Here is a 15,267-nt window from a genome sequence, read left to right as displayed (position 1 = left end):
AGGACTGAAGCAGCTGTACTCATGGCAGATCCACGCCCCAGGGAGAGAGTCCGCAGATTCGGCGATCAAGCATTGGAAGCGTTGGTGTTCGCTGTGGAGAGACAGAGGGCGGTGCTCCACCTGACAAGGGGCAGGAGGCCCTCACCGCAGGTCTTCTGAACCATGTGTAGGGAGGTAGCCCAGCAGGTCTTGGGCAGCACTTTGGTCCCCAGGACCCACACACAGTGCAGGGAGAAATTTAACGACCTCATTTGGGTGGTCAGGGTGAGTGAATACTTCAACAAATGCTACGTACCATCATCTGTACCACAATCTTAACACAATCCCAAAGCACCACACCCCCAGCACTCACCCACCAAAATTCACACCCACATCTCACACCTTGCACACAATGACAGCTATTCAACTATGGCAGGCACATCACCCAAACACATTGCTCCACACTCACTCACACATTTTCCTTTCTCTTGCAGCCCAAGGTGGCTCACAACAGGAGGGAGCAGGAGCACACAGGCAGAGGACAAGCTGACACCCAAATACACTCTGCGCTGGAGAATAGAGTGCTGTAGATTATTGGGCACCAGGTGGTGGGTGCCGTGGCCACCGGTGACGTTGGCCCCCTTGGGGAAAACAACGATATGTTCATCCCTACTCCTTCTTCTCACATCCCACTTTCCCCTCACCCCACAAACGTTTCGCATTTTCCAGCTAATCATGCTGTATGCATGCATTTCTCCCTCCCTGCCCCCTCCCCTCACCTTATCCCGACTATTGTGCCTTTATGCTTTAAGATAATGAGCAAGCGCCTGAGCAGTCTGTCCCTGAGGGCACCACAGAGAGCAAGGCAGGAGAAGAGGAGGAGGAAGAACACACCGCGTCACTGCATGTCTCACCCGCAGGCACCAGCTCAGATACTGGCACTACACGTTCTTTAGAGGCTAGTATAGTGGCAGGATCTGCACAGGGTGAGGCACCGGGGACGAGTGGGCTGCAGCAAGTACTGGGGGAAAGGGTAGCTTGGGGGCCAGCTCCCTGGAGGGCGAGTTCGTGCATGACTTCTGCTGCACAGGACTCAGATAAGGACCTCGATGGGGAGGCTTTTGGAAGAAGGGTGATGGGCATGCACATGGAGATGATAGGTGCAATGGCATGGGTACCCGAGAGATTATCGGCAATGGTAAGGAGCATGGGGGAGTCCGCCTCCAACATTGCACAAGGCTCTGCACACACCATGGAGCCCATCATTTCCAGTCTGCAAAGTATGGTAGACTCCGAGAGAGACTGTGGCGAAGCCAGACCTGATGCCGCGTGTGATGGCCGATCTGGCAGCTTCCATTGCAGCACAGGTGGAAGCGACGCAATGTCTTAGTGCTGTAATGCAGTCTATGCTTGGTGACATTCAATCTCAGACTGCTCTCATGCAGTCTCAGCTTCATGCCACGCAACTCTGACTGCTGCCATCACGGCTGGGTCTACCGGGGCTTTCACGGAGTCGCAGCAGGTCAGTAATCTGTGCTCCAACAGATTTCTAGGGATGCTGAGGTGCTGGCCCGGGGGAGTGGCAGTGGGTCAGTGGAGCAGGAACCTGCTGTCCTCTCTCAGGATGACAGCATTCCTACTCCCATCACTGCCACTCCACCATTGCCCTTGTTGCTGCCTGTCATCCAGCCAGCCCAGACTGCTTCCACCCATGCTGAGGTGGTGCCGTCTACAGCCAGGCCTTCCAGGCCCAGACCTGGTCGAGGGCGTCCTGCAAGGCCATCTGAAGTCTCCCGCACAGACACTCAGCAGCCTTCCACCCGCCGTGCTGCAGCCACTGGGCCAACACTTCGTAGGAGCACTAGAGTAGGTAAAGGCACAGTAACGAGAGGCACTAAGGGATTGCACAAGAGTGAATAGTTAAAATTTTAGTTGTAAATATGTGTTCACTGATTTTTCATAAATTTATTAATTCAATTTGGCTTCTTTTGTGGTGTGTCTCATTTCAGCTTTGTGCTGTGATATGGCCTGTGACAGGGACGGAATAATAGGGATGTGGTGCTTTTACCAGGTGTAAGAATTTCACAGGTATTCAGCGGGCAGAAGTTGGGCAAATAGCACAACTCTCCACCCACAGAGGCCCATCTCCCAGGGATGCGGAGGATCTGCAAGTTCCGGGTTTTAGCGCATGCGCTTTGCAGGCCTAAACCCGGAACTTGCGTGGCCCCTATGGGTGCGTACACACCTCGTATGTACCGGTAAGGATCGAAAATATGGCCCATTATCACTGGAGCTGGTTTCCTGTTGCTTCACGCCAACTCTCCCTGTCGCTGTTTACTCCAGGAATTAAGGTAGGTGGCGACAATTAATTTCGCCGATCGGGCGCTCAGTGAGCATTGCACACTCACTGACGTGATGATCCACCTGGCATTGAAGCTCCCGGTGGCAACTGTTACCGGCAGCGCTACAGGGAGGGGGGCGGGATTTGCCGTGTGGCGCTTGATTTGCCTCGCCCCAGCGATAATGCTCTAGCACCCCATTAGCGCCATCTGCTGACACTAACAGGACAAATTTTCCACTCTGCGGGCAGGATTTTCATTGGGCCGTGGAGGCGGGATTGTAGGCGTGTGTGGGGGGGGGTTAAAATTGCAAAAACTGGCAGGTGGGCCCAACCCCACCTCCATCCCACCTCCAAGCAATTTTCATTAATTCGTGTCGAATGGTCCCATCTCCGTTCCGCCTCCAAGAGGCGGGATAGGCCATTAAGGCCCTTAACAAGCAGTAAATTGCCTCTATAATGCCATTTTGAAAGGCCTTTGCGATATTAACCCTTTTCCTACATGAAACACACCTGTTCTGAAACACGACGGTGAAACCTGGCGGGAGCACAATTGGATTGCTGACTATCAGCTGCAGCTCAACCATTAAAGAGGAGATTTGATCAGCCATCATTTGCAGATGGCAGGACTTTGTAGTCTCAGGTCTGGGGGAACTTTTAGAAGGCATAACCACAGCTGTGGAAGTTTGGAGCCTGACACACATCTCCAGTGTGACCTCCTGGGAAACCCCTCTCGCCACCTTCACTGAGCACTTCCTCAACTGAGGCATCTACCAGAAGCATGGGAGCCATTTATTTCCTTCCCTTCTGGATATTAGATGAGGATGAAGACCAGCCGCAGCACCAGCAGAACCAAGAACAACAGCAGCAGCACCAACAGCAGTAGCAACAACAGGAGCGCCAAGCTGCTGCTCACCCACCTGAAGCTGCACAGGCCAGAAGGGGCCAGCGCATGGAAGCCCGTCAGCACAAGAGATACCCTCCAAACAGGGTCTACAGACACAGGGTCAGCTACGTCAACATGTCTGAGCAGCAGTGCCAAAGGCGGCTCCAACTTTCGCGAGAGGTGGTGGGTGACATCTGCGCAATGCTGCAGCAAGACCTGCAGCCCAGAGGACCAGGTGGACAACCCTTACCAGTGGCCGTCAAAGTCACCACCGCACTCAACTTTTTTGCCTCAGGCTCATTCCAGGGATCAGCAGCAGACATCAGCGGTGACGTAATAAGACTCACTACACACTTGGTTTGAGTATAAAGCAAGGCTTTAATCAACTTGTTTCAAAACATGGAGGTCTAGTTGTACTTCACTAGTTCCTGTTTACAAAATGTCCTGGGATAGCTGGGCCCACGCCCGAGTATGTATACTCCTTGGACGGCGCCACCATCTGGCTGTCCAGTGTTATTTCATGAGTCTTTCTTCATGGATCATAAGATTCATAACAAGCGGCCTCTCCCAGGCGGCCACACACACTTACATCACGCAGGTAACTGATGCCCTCTTTGCCATCACACACAATCACATCCATTTCACCAAGGATCAAGCAAGTATCACGGCATGTGCGGTTGGATTAGCTCATCTGGCAGGCTTTCCAAGGGTGCAGGGTGTCGTTGACTGCACACATGTGGCCCTTAAGGCACCCCATCGCAATCCAAGTATTTTTGTCAACCGCAAGGGCTTCCACTCCCTTAACGTTCAACTGGTGTGTGACCACAAGAGGGAAATTTTGCATGTTTGTGCCAAGTACCCTGGCAGTTGCCATGAATCCTTCATACTGTGCCAGTCTAGTGTGCCTCCGCTAGTCAGTCTGCCAGACCAACTTATCGGATGGCTACTTGGAGACAAGGGCTATCCCCTGAAGACGTGGCTAATGACGCCGTTGAGGAGACCATCCAACGAAGCTGAGGAGAGCTACAACTCCAGCCACATGTCCACCAGAGCCATAATCGAGCAAACCATCGGCATGCTGAAGATGCGCTTCAAATGCCTGGATGGATCAGGTGGAGCCCTGCAGTACTCAGCAGCCAGGGTCTCCAGAATCGTCGTGGTTTGCTGTGCACTTCACAACATGGCACAGCGTCGTGGCTTGCAGATTCCTGAGGACCAAGTGGCTCCTCACATATCCTCCTCAGATGAGGAGGAGGAGAGCGAAAACGAACATCTTGCAGAGGCCCATCAACCAGCGGCAGCAGTACGCGAGAACATTGCTGCCCGGGATGCAAAGAATGCACTCATCTTGGCCAGATTTGCTTAGTCTTGCCAATCAAGCACTTTTGCCTCGTAGCTTCTTACCTGAGCATCGACAATGGCCAAGGACCAGCGGATTCCTAGCAATTTGACCAACATACTGACAATTGCAAGTAACCCTAAGCCCTCAATGTGAAAGTCCCATTCGCGAAATGACACATGCCACAACTACGGCAGTAGTTATCAGATTTTTTATTTACATTATTCATCTGATGGCTTTTTCACAGAAAACATCAAATTTCACCCAAGTGACTACCCTTGTGACTATTTGTGCAGTATCTTTCTCTTACGCGTGCTCCTATGTGGTGCTTCCCCTGTGGCTTCAGCAGATGTGGAGGCCCCTTGCTCACTTTCCTGCTGCTCCTGTCTCGACACCTTTGGCGGGTGTCCTCTGGGGTTGCGAACCTGTGAGGGCTCAGCAACAGTCTGCTGCTCCTGCGGCTGTGCAGGGGTTGAGACGCTGATATCAGATGGCTGTAGACTCTGGTGGGGCTCTGACCAAGGGCTCTGCAGTGGCATGGAAGTGTGAGCACTTGGAGAGGAGCCCCCACTTCCTTGATGTCTGCCACCAACTTCCCTCTCATGGGTCAGGTCCCCCCCAGCACTTGCAAGTGTCTTGAGAGCACCTTGCTGCACATCAGGGGGGCCATGGGGACCCATATCTGCACTGTCAGTCCTACTCAGAAGGACTTCCATGAAGATCTGGTTTCTCTGTTCAATAGATGACCTTGGCTCCTCCAGAAATGTCATTCTATTCTGAACACTCACCATGTTTTCTGCACTCTGGCGACTTAGCACCTCCATGGAGGTTGCCATCCTTTCCGTGGTGATGCGTTCACAATGACTCCACAAATGCTCTGCTCATGTATGCAATGGACTCTTCCATTTGCTCCATACTCACATCGACCCTGGAGACAAAACCTGCCAGAGACTCCTGCATCTGTTCCTGGAGTTCCAGCACCGCTGATCTTATGGATGGACCCAGAGGCAGAGGTTCGACATGCAGCTGAGCCGAGCTGGCAGAGTCCTGCGCCCTCCGACTAGGACTCTCCACTGCTTTCCCTGTCTCCACAATCTGCTGATGCTCACTTGTGAGCTGTGATACACCAGGTGACAACACTACTCTATGTCCCGAAGGTCCCCCCGAGGTGTGAGTGTCTGCGCTGGTGCTGGGTGCGTTGAATTCTGCTGACGCTGCGCCCTCAGAGGTTGCAGCTTTCTCTGAGGAGTCTTGAGGCTCATGCTGTTCCTCCTGGCTAGTGGGGATGGGAGCTTGCGATGGTCCTGTGAGGGAGTAAAGGAAAAAGAGTCAGAGATGTGATGCCAAGGTTAAATGCACATTGCATATTGCAGATGATCATTAGTCTATCTGTTAGAGCTTCAGAATCATTATCAGCAACTCATGCAATGTCAATGAGAGAGATGGAAAACTATTCTGTCACCAGCTTGCTGTGATGCACCCCTCTGTCCATCCCCCACTTGCGCATCGTCCTCCACTCCTACGATCTCCAGGACCGCCTCCTCCCAGGGGGTGAGGTGGGCTACTGAGGGTGGCCCTCCTGCTGTCCTCGCTCTTTCTCGCTTATTGTGAGCTCTCTTTTCCTGCAATGAGGGAGGCAAGTGGAGGTTGAGTGAGAATGAAGGAGTGAGTGTAGAGATTCCATAGCATAGATACTTAGAAGGAGACAAAGATGGAATGAGGTGGCAAGACCAAGGGCCCTCCCTGTGTGTTGTCAGTTGTTTTCATAGCATCACAGTGATAGGGAGTGTGAGGGCTGTATAGTTGAATAGTTAGGTGAATGTGACCATAGAGAGAGAGGGAATGGGTAAGGGTGCATGGATGTCAGTGTCAAGTGGGATGTGGAGGAAGAGATTGCTAAAGCAGAGTGCTGATGAGGAGAGGCGATGGGGATCAGATTGAGGGTTTTGGGAAATTCATACTCACTTTTCCAGTGCGCAGAAGGTCATGAAATCTCTTCCTGCACTGAATCCAGGTTCTGCGGGTTACTGATAATGAGTTGACCTCCTCTGCCACCTGGATCCACACAGCCTTGGTCTGCTGGGGAGGTGTCTTGATCCCTGACCTAGGGAAGAGCACCTCTTTATGAGCTCTTGCTCCCTCAACTAAAGCCTGCAAGGCAACGTCATCAAACCTCGGAGCAGCCCTATGTCTCTCGCTGGTCATTCTGCCTCCAGGTCCCTGTAGCATGAAAGGCCAAAAGGTTGGCAGTCTGCAGAAGAAGCAAGGCTTGTTGCAGATCTTAAATGCAGCAGCAATGATGACGTCATCAGGGGCGAATTTCCGACTGGAAAAACTCATTGGCCATGGGTTCCCACACATTGGAACTCAATTGGCCAATTAAGTTAAAATCGCATCAATCTCCCACATCGATTTAGATTCGGGTGGTGTATTGATTTCTTTGTGGGTTCAATGACGAGACATTTATGAAAGAGAATGACTTTTAATCTAAAGCTTGTTCAACTCTTTTATACAGCTTTTACAGGAGACACGATGCTTGTGATGCATCTAGAACGAAACTGAAACTAAACCCAAACTGCTCTTCTCTCACATGACCTCTGCTGGTCAGGCATAAGTAATCAATACCTGCAAACATGCTGTTAAGGCATCATAATCGAACAGGCAAATACCATCTCTATTTGCTGATATCATTACAGGTGGATAACACGAAATGCGGATCACACGACCCCAGCCCGCCCCTGAATTAAAATCCAGCCCTACGATTCTAACAGGTTGCCAACTCGTGCGGTGAATGCTGATTCACTGAATTCTTTCAAGAGAGATGTTTCAGGCTGGGGCAGAGATCACCTCATTTCTGGGAAAATGTGAGGTTATCCACTTTGGTAGGAAGAATAGAAAAGCAAAATATTATTTAAATGGAGAGAGACTACAAAATGGTGCGGTACAGAGGGATCTGGGGGTCCTCGTACATGAAACACAAGAAGTTAGCATGCAGGTACAGCAAGTAATTAGGAAGGTAAATGGAATGTTGGCCTTTATTTCAAGGGGGATGGAATATAAAAGTAGGGAAGTCTTGCTACAACTGTACAGGGCGTTGGCGAGACCACACCTAGAGTACTGTGTACAGTTTTGGTCTCCTTATTTAAAGAGCGATATACTTGCATTGGAGGCAGTTCAGAGAAGGTTCACGAGGTTGATTCCGGAGATGAAGGGGTTGTCTTATGAGGAAAGGTTGAGCAGGTTGGGCCTATAATCATTGGAGCTTAGAAGAATGAGAGTTGATCTTATTGAAACATGAGGGGGCGTGACAGGGTAGATGCAGGGAGGATGTTTCCCCTCGTGGGGGAATCTAGAACTAGGGGGCATAGTTTCCGAATAAGGGGTCGCCCATTTAAGATGGAGGCGAGGAATAATTTCTTCTCTCAGAGGATCGTGAATCTTTGGAATTCTCTACCCCAGAGAGCTGTGGAGGCTGAATCAGTGAATGTATTCAAGGCGGAGATTGACAGATTTTTGAACTACAGGGGAGTCGAGGGTTATGGGGAACAGGCAGAAAAGTGGAGTTGAGGCCAAGGTCAGATCAGCCGTGATCTTACTGAATGGCGGAGCAGGCTCGAGGGGCTGAATGGCCGACTCCTGCTCCTATTTCTTATGTTCTTATGTTCTAAGAGTGTAATATGAATCAAGGTCAATGTGACCTCCTGGTTTTGATTACCTAAAGGGGCCAGAGAGCAATTTTCCTTTCTCCTCTTTAAATAACATCTTGGGATCTCTTACATGCATCTGAGCAGGCTGCCTGTGCTTGCTTTAATGTCTCATCCGACAGATGATTACTCCAACAATGCAGCTCTCTCTCAGTACTGCACTGAAGAGTCAGCTAGATTATGTGCTGTAGTCCATGCTGGAGTTTAAACCCATAAACATCTGGCTCACAGGCAAGAGTGCTACCAACAGAGCCAAGCTGATGCTGAACTGACCAAATGGGATCCTTTGAGTTAACTTACAATGACACAGATTTTATACCATTTTGATCCTTTAACATAAGGTGCAGCATCTGTGCAGAGTGGCATACTGTGCACATCATTACACAAATCCTGCTATTACTTTCCTACGATTACAGTAAGTGTAAAGGGAGTGATAGCTATCTCTGGGCAAAGCTACAGCAACAGAGGGGATTTTCCTAATTGTTATTCTTTTCATTTTAATCGCTTGTGGTATACAGCTGGGTGGATAACTGTTTCCCCCATGTTAACATGGAAGGGGAGGAGGAGAATGTCTCAATGACCCCCATTAATATAGGGAATCTCACAAGGAAGTGATGGGATCAGGATCAGATCTTCAGTCACCTCTTCTCATCTCTCCTCCTTTAACTAAGCATCCATTTTTCTCACACCTTTGTGAAGCACCTTGGGACATTTCTCTGTGTTAAAAGTGTTATATTATAGAGTCATGGGGCAGGATTTTCATTGTGCCGTGGAGTCAGGATTGGAAGCGTGCGGGGGGGGTTAAAATCCCGAAATCAGGGGTCCCGACCCCTTCCCGCACCCAAACCCGCCTCCATGCCAGTTTCAAAGGAGGCGGGTACCCGCCCCGCACTGGGACCCGCCTATCCGAGGCGGGAAAGGATTAGTGCCATTTAATTGCCTGTTAACAGGCAGTTTTTAGCCTAATCACTATTTTTGATGTTGAAGTGTGGGATTCCCAACGGCTCCAAACCACGCCAAGTTAGAGGAGGTGGGCCGTCGGGTTGAAGGACTTGGAGGGGTCGAGATGTCGGTGTTCAGGTGAGTGATGTGTGCATGAGTGCAAAGGTAAGTGCGTTTGGTGTGTCTAAGGTGATTAAATAAGTTTTACATACCTTTTCAGCCTTCCTTCCTTTAGGTTCCAGGAGTCCCTCATCTCACCGGCACAGAAAGCAGAATGGCTGCGAACTGTCAAAAGTGACAGCCTTCAGCTTACTGTGCAGGAGAGATTTCTAACTGAGTCTGTGGAGAAAGACTCAGGTTAGAAGTAAGACTGTCAGTGTTTGACAGCTTCAAACAGCTGTGAAACACTGATATTTCATCTGTCAAAAGCTCTTGACAGATGAAATTTCAGTCTGTGACGTCACCTGTTGCCGGGTGGCCCTTAATTGGCCTGCTGAGCCTGCTGGGCGGGCTCAACAAGGTCAATCAAGTTAAAATCGCGTGGATTGGCCGCATCTCGATGGAGGCGGGACTACAATCCCGAAAGTTGTAGTCCCGCCTCCAACCCGACTCCTGAGTTAAATTCCTGCCCATAGAGTCATAGAGTTATACAGCACAGAAAGAAGCCCTTCGGCCCATCGTGTCCGCGCCGGCCATCAAGCCCCGTCTATTCTAATCCCATTTTCCAGCACTTGGTCCATAGCCTTGTATGCTATGGCGTTTCAAGTGCTCATCTAAATGCTTCTTGAATGTTGTGAGGGTTCCTGCCTCTACCACCCTTTCAGGCAGTGAGTTCCAGATTCCAACTACCCTCTGGGTGAAAAAGTTTTTCCTCAAATCCCCTCTAAACCTCCTGCCCCTTACCTTGAAACTATGCCCCCTGGTTATTGACCCCTCTACTAAGGGGAAAAGTTCCTTTCTATCTACCCTATCTATGCCCCTCATAATTTTGTACACCTCAATCAGGTCCCCCCTCAGCCTTCTCTGCTCTAAGGAAAACAACCCCAGCCTGTCCAGTCTCTCTTCATAGCTGAAGTACTCCAGCCCAGGTAACATCCTGGTGAATCTCCTCTGCACCCTCTCCAATGCAATCACATCCTTCCTATAGTGTGGCGACCAGAACTGCACACAGTATTCCAGCTGTGGCCTAACTAGCATTTTGTACAGCTCCATCATAACTTCCCTGCTCTTATATTCTATGCCTCGGCTAATGAAGGCAAGTATCCCATATGCCTTCTTAACCACCTTATCTACCTGTTCTGCTGCTTTCAGGGATCTATGTACATGCACACCTAGGTCCCTCTGATCCTCTGTCCTTCCTAGGGTCCTACCATTCATTGTGTATTCCCTTGCCTTGTTAGTCCTCCCAAAATGCATCACCTCACACTTTTCAGGGTTAAATTCCATTTGCCACTGTTCTGCCCATCTGACCAACCCGTCTATATCGTCCTGTAGCTTCCCTCCTCGCCATTTACCACTCCACCAATTTTTTCATCTGCAAACTTACTGATCATACCTCCTACATTCATATCTAAATCATTAATGTACACTACAAACAGCAAGGGACCCAGCACCGATCACTGCGGTACACCACTGGACACAGGCTTTCAGTCACAAAAACAACCTTCGACCATCACCCTCTGCCTCCTGCCACTAAGCCAATTATCTCAAGGTGTTGTTTGTATCTACCTGCATTTTAAGCCCTCTGATGGCAAAACATGGAATATGGAAGAAAATTGCCCTTTTTACCAGAGTTCACATTCACATTTATGATTTATGAAGCCCGGATACATTTTACTTACAGGCTTTGTGCTAACGGAATACATTAAGGTTTCTTGGCATGGGCTGTGCTTGTGCTGGAAGCAATGTAGATGCAAGGATTGAACCAATGTCTTTTGTCTTTGTCAGGTGAGTGAAGGGCTCTTGCCAACAAGTGGTCTCTTTGGTTGTGGTCACTGGCCTTGCCCGTCTATATGTGGCTCACTTCTGTTGATCTGGGCTCAGAAACCTATTTTGTATCGCTAATAAGGAGAGGCAATGAAGGTAGGCAGCGGAGATGGAGAAGGCCAGACCAAGAGATGGGCTGAGTGTCGCTGAAGTATCTAATGGCATCTGTGTATCACAGTTCATGTGCACAGCTGTAAGGAGCGCACATATTTCCTTGTCGGCAACTGTTTATACAGGGCAGGGAACATGGAAAGAAAAAGCTGGGCACTATGCCCTACTGAAGCAGCTTAACAAAAAAATGTATATCCCCTCATGTTCCGAGCATGCTAGATTGTAATTTGAAACTTCTAGTAACCAAGTGATGTCAATAAGACATCCTATTAAAATGCCTCAAATTTGACTCCTCTCTCTGACTGCTCCAAGGCTTCCAGTACTTGCAGTACAGTTTCTAGCAGGCATATTCCTAAAGCATAAAGCTACACTCAACTTCAGCACTAAATGTAGTAATTTGCCAGTCACACACAGGGCTTGAGATGTTGTCAGGGCGATGTAGAGGACCTCGGTATTGCATCTGTGTGCCTGACAGTGCTTCATGTTGTCAGTAGGTTTGGCATGGAACCAAATATCATTTATTTATTACTATATAATCATTTCAAAATGAACTGTGAACAATTCACACGGGCGATTTTAACCCTATTCGCTCAGTAGAAACCTGGCGGATGGGCAGTTAAAATTGCCCTGGCTCTTACCGGTCAGAAACTGGTCTTGATCGCAACATCGGCAATTTTAACCTGCTCTCCTGAGCAGGCGGCAAGGACACACGTCCGGAGCCAACAGGGTCCTTCTCTACATATGCATGTTGTGGCCCAATGACATCATTGGGATCTGACTGTAATTTTAACTCAGGCCTGAGCGGGGAATCCACCTGGAGTTAAAATAGGGGCCACAGTCATGACGAAAATTATTGAGAAAGAAGCTAAAAATCGTTTTTTGTTTCAATGTACACAGAAATAAAATCGAAGTTTGTGGGATCTTCAATCCGTCTCTCACCAGACCAGATAATTTCCTCACCGTTTAGAATCCATCTACCCAAATTTTCCAAGTAAACATCTCCTAGCTGCCATCTCTGACAAGCCCAACCCAAAGACATTGTCCAGATATGTTCCATCAGGTGAGCTTTTGAGGACCTTTTGGTGTTTTGACATGGTGTGCCTTGTTGTTCGGTTGCTGCTGTAAGTTGAAGCTGTTTGTAAAGTTTCGGTTACAAAGATAAAGGATCCCACATGGACAGTGTGAGAAAGAATTGTTCTAAAGCAAAGAGATGGAGAGCTAGTTTGAAAGAAGATAATTAAACTTTGTCAAAATAGAGGAAACCGCATACCAACATATAATGGCCCAGAAATTAGGTTCGGGGGCTTGCTGCGCATGCAAGCCCCCGATGTGCACTTACCCGGCGCGCCGACAGCTGAAGCCTGGGCCTGCTTGGAATTCCTGTCACTGGCCCGGTTCAGCTGTCGGCACACTGTGCTTGCCTGATCCAGCAGCGTAGTTAGTTCGATGTGCCGGCTGGGATCAGGTGAGCACTGGGCAGCCAATCAGGGGAGGGAAAACTTCATTCATGAGTTTGATAGTAAGAACTGTCAAACTCATGAAAACTACGGGCGCCCAAAACACTACTTAAACTTTAAATAAAATTTTAAAAAACATCCCACTAATTAAATGAACTATAAATAACTTTAAAAAACTATTTTAAACAATTAATCACATTTTTGAAAAAAATAATTTTTTAAGAAATCGGGTCTAAAAATAAACTTACCTTACTGTAAAGTCCTTAAAAACAATAAAGCTGTGGAAAAATTGTTATAATTTTAAATAATAGACCACTTACCTTAAAGAATCAGGTCCTTACGTCTCCTTTTTTCATTTCTAAAAAGTTCAGGCCCTTACACACGGGCAAACCTGTCAAAAAGAAGGAAGTTCAACGCGTGCGCGCAGAGTCCTGCGCGCATGCGTTGGACCTCTGAACCCCTTGGAGGAAATGCCGGTTTCCCACGCATGCGCTGCGCATGCTGAAATCCGGCACTTCCAACGGGCCCACGCGTGAGTACCCCGTCCGTACTCACACGTTGGGACGGGAATTACTGGGCCCTTATTTTCTAATTGCCTCAAGAAAACATAAAACAGTTTAACAACAGAAAATGCTGGAAAAACTCAGCAGGTCAGGCAACATCCGTGGAGAGAAACTATAGTCGACGTTTCGGGTGAACCCTTTTTAAAAAAAAAAAAAACTTTTTAAAAAAAAAAAAGGGTTCACCCAAAACGCCGACTATAATTTCTCTCCACAGATGTTGCCTGGCCTGCTGAGTTTCTCCAGCATTTTCTGTTGTTATTTCGGATTTCCAGCATCTGCAGTATTTTGCTATCGTACTAAAACAGTTTAAGTTGTCCTGACCTTTGAAGGTAATTTGTTTGAAAGCCGATAAGATAAGTATTGAAGTCCATTTTTACTTCATTATATAATTGAATGACTTAGTCTGAATGCGAAGAAAAATAGTGCGATACTTTATTTCCTTATAGAAAATGGCACAAAATAAAAAGGATTTCTTGGAAAAAGAACGGGAACATCTGGGTTGAATGAAGATACATTTTTTATTATTTCCTCCAAGCTTTTCTATTGTTGTATTGAGGTTTCCAGCTGGGAGTGAACGTTTATGTAAGGGCAGGGCATTTTTATTGTATGCATATTAACCCCTCACATGCCGAGTTTCCTTTACAGCCTCTGAATATGTTTTATGCCAAGCGGTCATGCTAGCGAGCCTGGCGTAGAACGAGCAGAATCTGCTAATCAATGTTAACGGCACTGGAAGAGATAGTGGTTTCTTAATGAAATATAGCAATAAGAACCCTATACTTCTATCTTCGAAATCATCCACGCTGGAATTGCTGTTGCCAACATTATACCGATGACACTTAATCACAGGATGCTCCTTGCAGAGACTGGAAGAAGTCAATGCCAAAAAGACGAAAGTACATAATGTGATCCCTGTATCTCAAATAAGGGCAGGGGTAAAAATCATTAAGTAACCTGCAGTGTTTTTCATTGCTTTAATCTCCGCCTCTTTGCCTCTGAATTCTACACACATTAGTTTTCAAAGGCTTGAAGATGCACAGATAACTAATGGAGTCAGCAGCCTTTGTTCAATTTACATGCAGTAATAGAACGAGGACCAGAAGGCACCTCCTAATGGTTCATTGCCTTTATCCAATGTCTAGGTGAGCACTACAGTCAGGAAGGTCCCAGGTTCGATGTCTGATCTGTGCCGAGTGAGGTGATCTTATCTTGGGCACCCAGGCAAGGGAGCTGCAAATGGAGTGTGATAAATCCAGAAAGTGGAACAAGGAACTCAAAGAGGCTAGATGTTAGAATTAACACGAGTACTTTATTAACAACTGGGAAACACGTTTACAGACAGCCTGCATCAGCATCCTGGCATTCCACCTTGTGCTGACCTATGCAGGAAGCAAACCTCTGACCTTAACAGGAAGCAAACCTCTGACCTTAGTAGCAGCATTGGCTACAGTACCACCTGGTGGATAACCTTAATCATAACATCCCAGATTACTATATCCCTCCCCCCTTAAGATTTCAGTATGAATTTCTTAACAAACAAACATTCCTGAGGGTCACATAAGGAGTCTCCATTCATCATGTTCCATACTTGACGAATCTAACAGTTCAGTATCAATCTCTCTGGTGGCTTGCAAGCCCTTTGTGAATGTCTAACAGTAAAGTCCCTGCTTGTTTGTGGTGAAGCCACCAGCTGCTCCTGAGCAGTGCTCAGAGTATCTGACTCTGCAACGATGGTTTCCTCTTGACGGATAGGTTCCTGTGGAATTATCTCTGTCCCTGGTGGTGGCACCACCGATGCACTTGGATAACTGGGGGCAACCCTGTCTTCAGTCATTGCATCTGGAACCTTCATTTCAATTTCCCCTTGTCTGGGAAGTATCTGATCTACATGTCTGCGTACTACCCTACCATCTCCCAACATGACCTTGTATGATACGAGACCTGTCATTGAGTCTATGAAGC

The 15,267-nt window shown here is 48.0% G+C and overlaps 1 protein-coding gene across 1 annotated transcript in view; it reads right to left on the bottom strand.

The window, feature by feature from the left end:
• The window catches only part of LOC147100108 (uncharacterized), a 124,986-nt gene that overhangs the window by 17,297 nt on the left and 92,422 nt on the right, over positions 1–15,267 (bottom strand). The gene's annotated exons all lie outside the window — the stretch shown is intronic.

The sequence above is a fragment of the Somniosus microcephalus genome, chromosome 27, assembly GCF_052327205.1.
Source record: "Somniosus microcephalus isolate GS21.2 chromosome 27, FLI_Smic_1.0, whole genome shotgun sequence".
NCBI lineage: Eukaryota > Metazoa > Chordata > Chondrichthyes > Squaliformes > Somniosidae > Somniosus > Somniosus microcephalus.
This window is presented reverse-complemented; position numbering and strand designations above follow the sequence as displayed.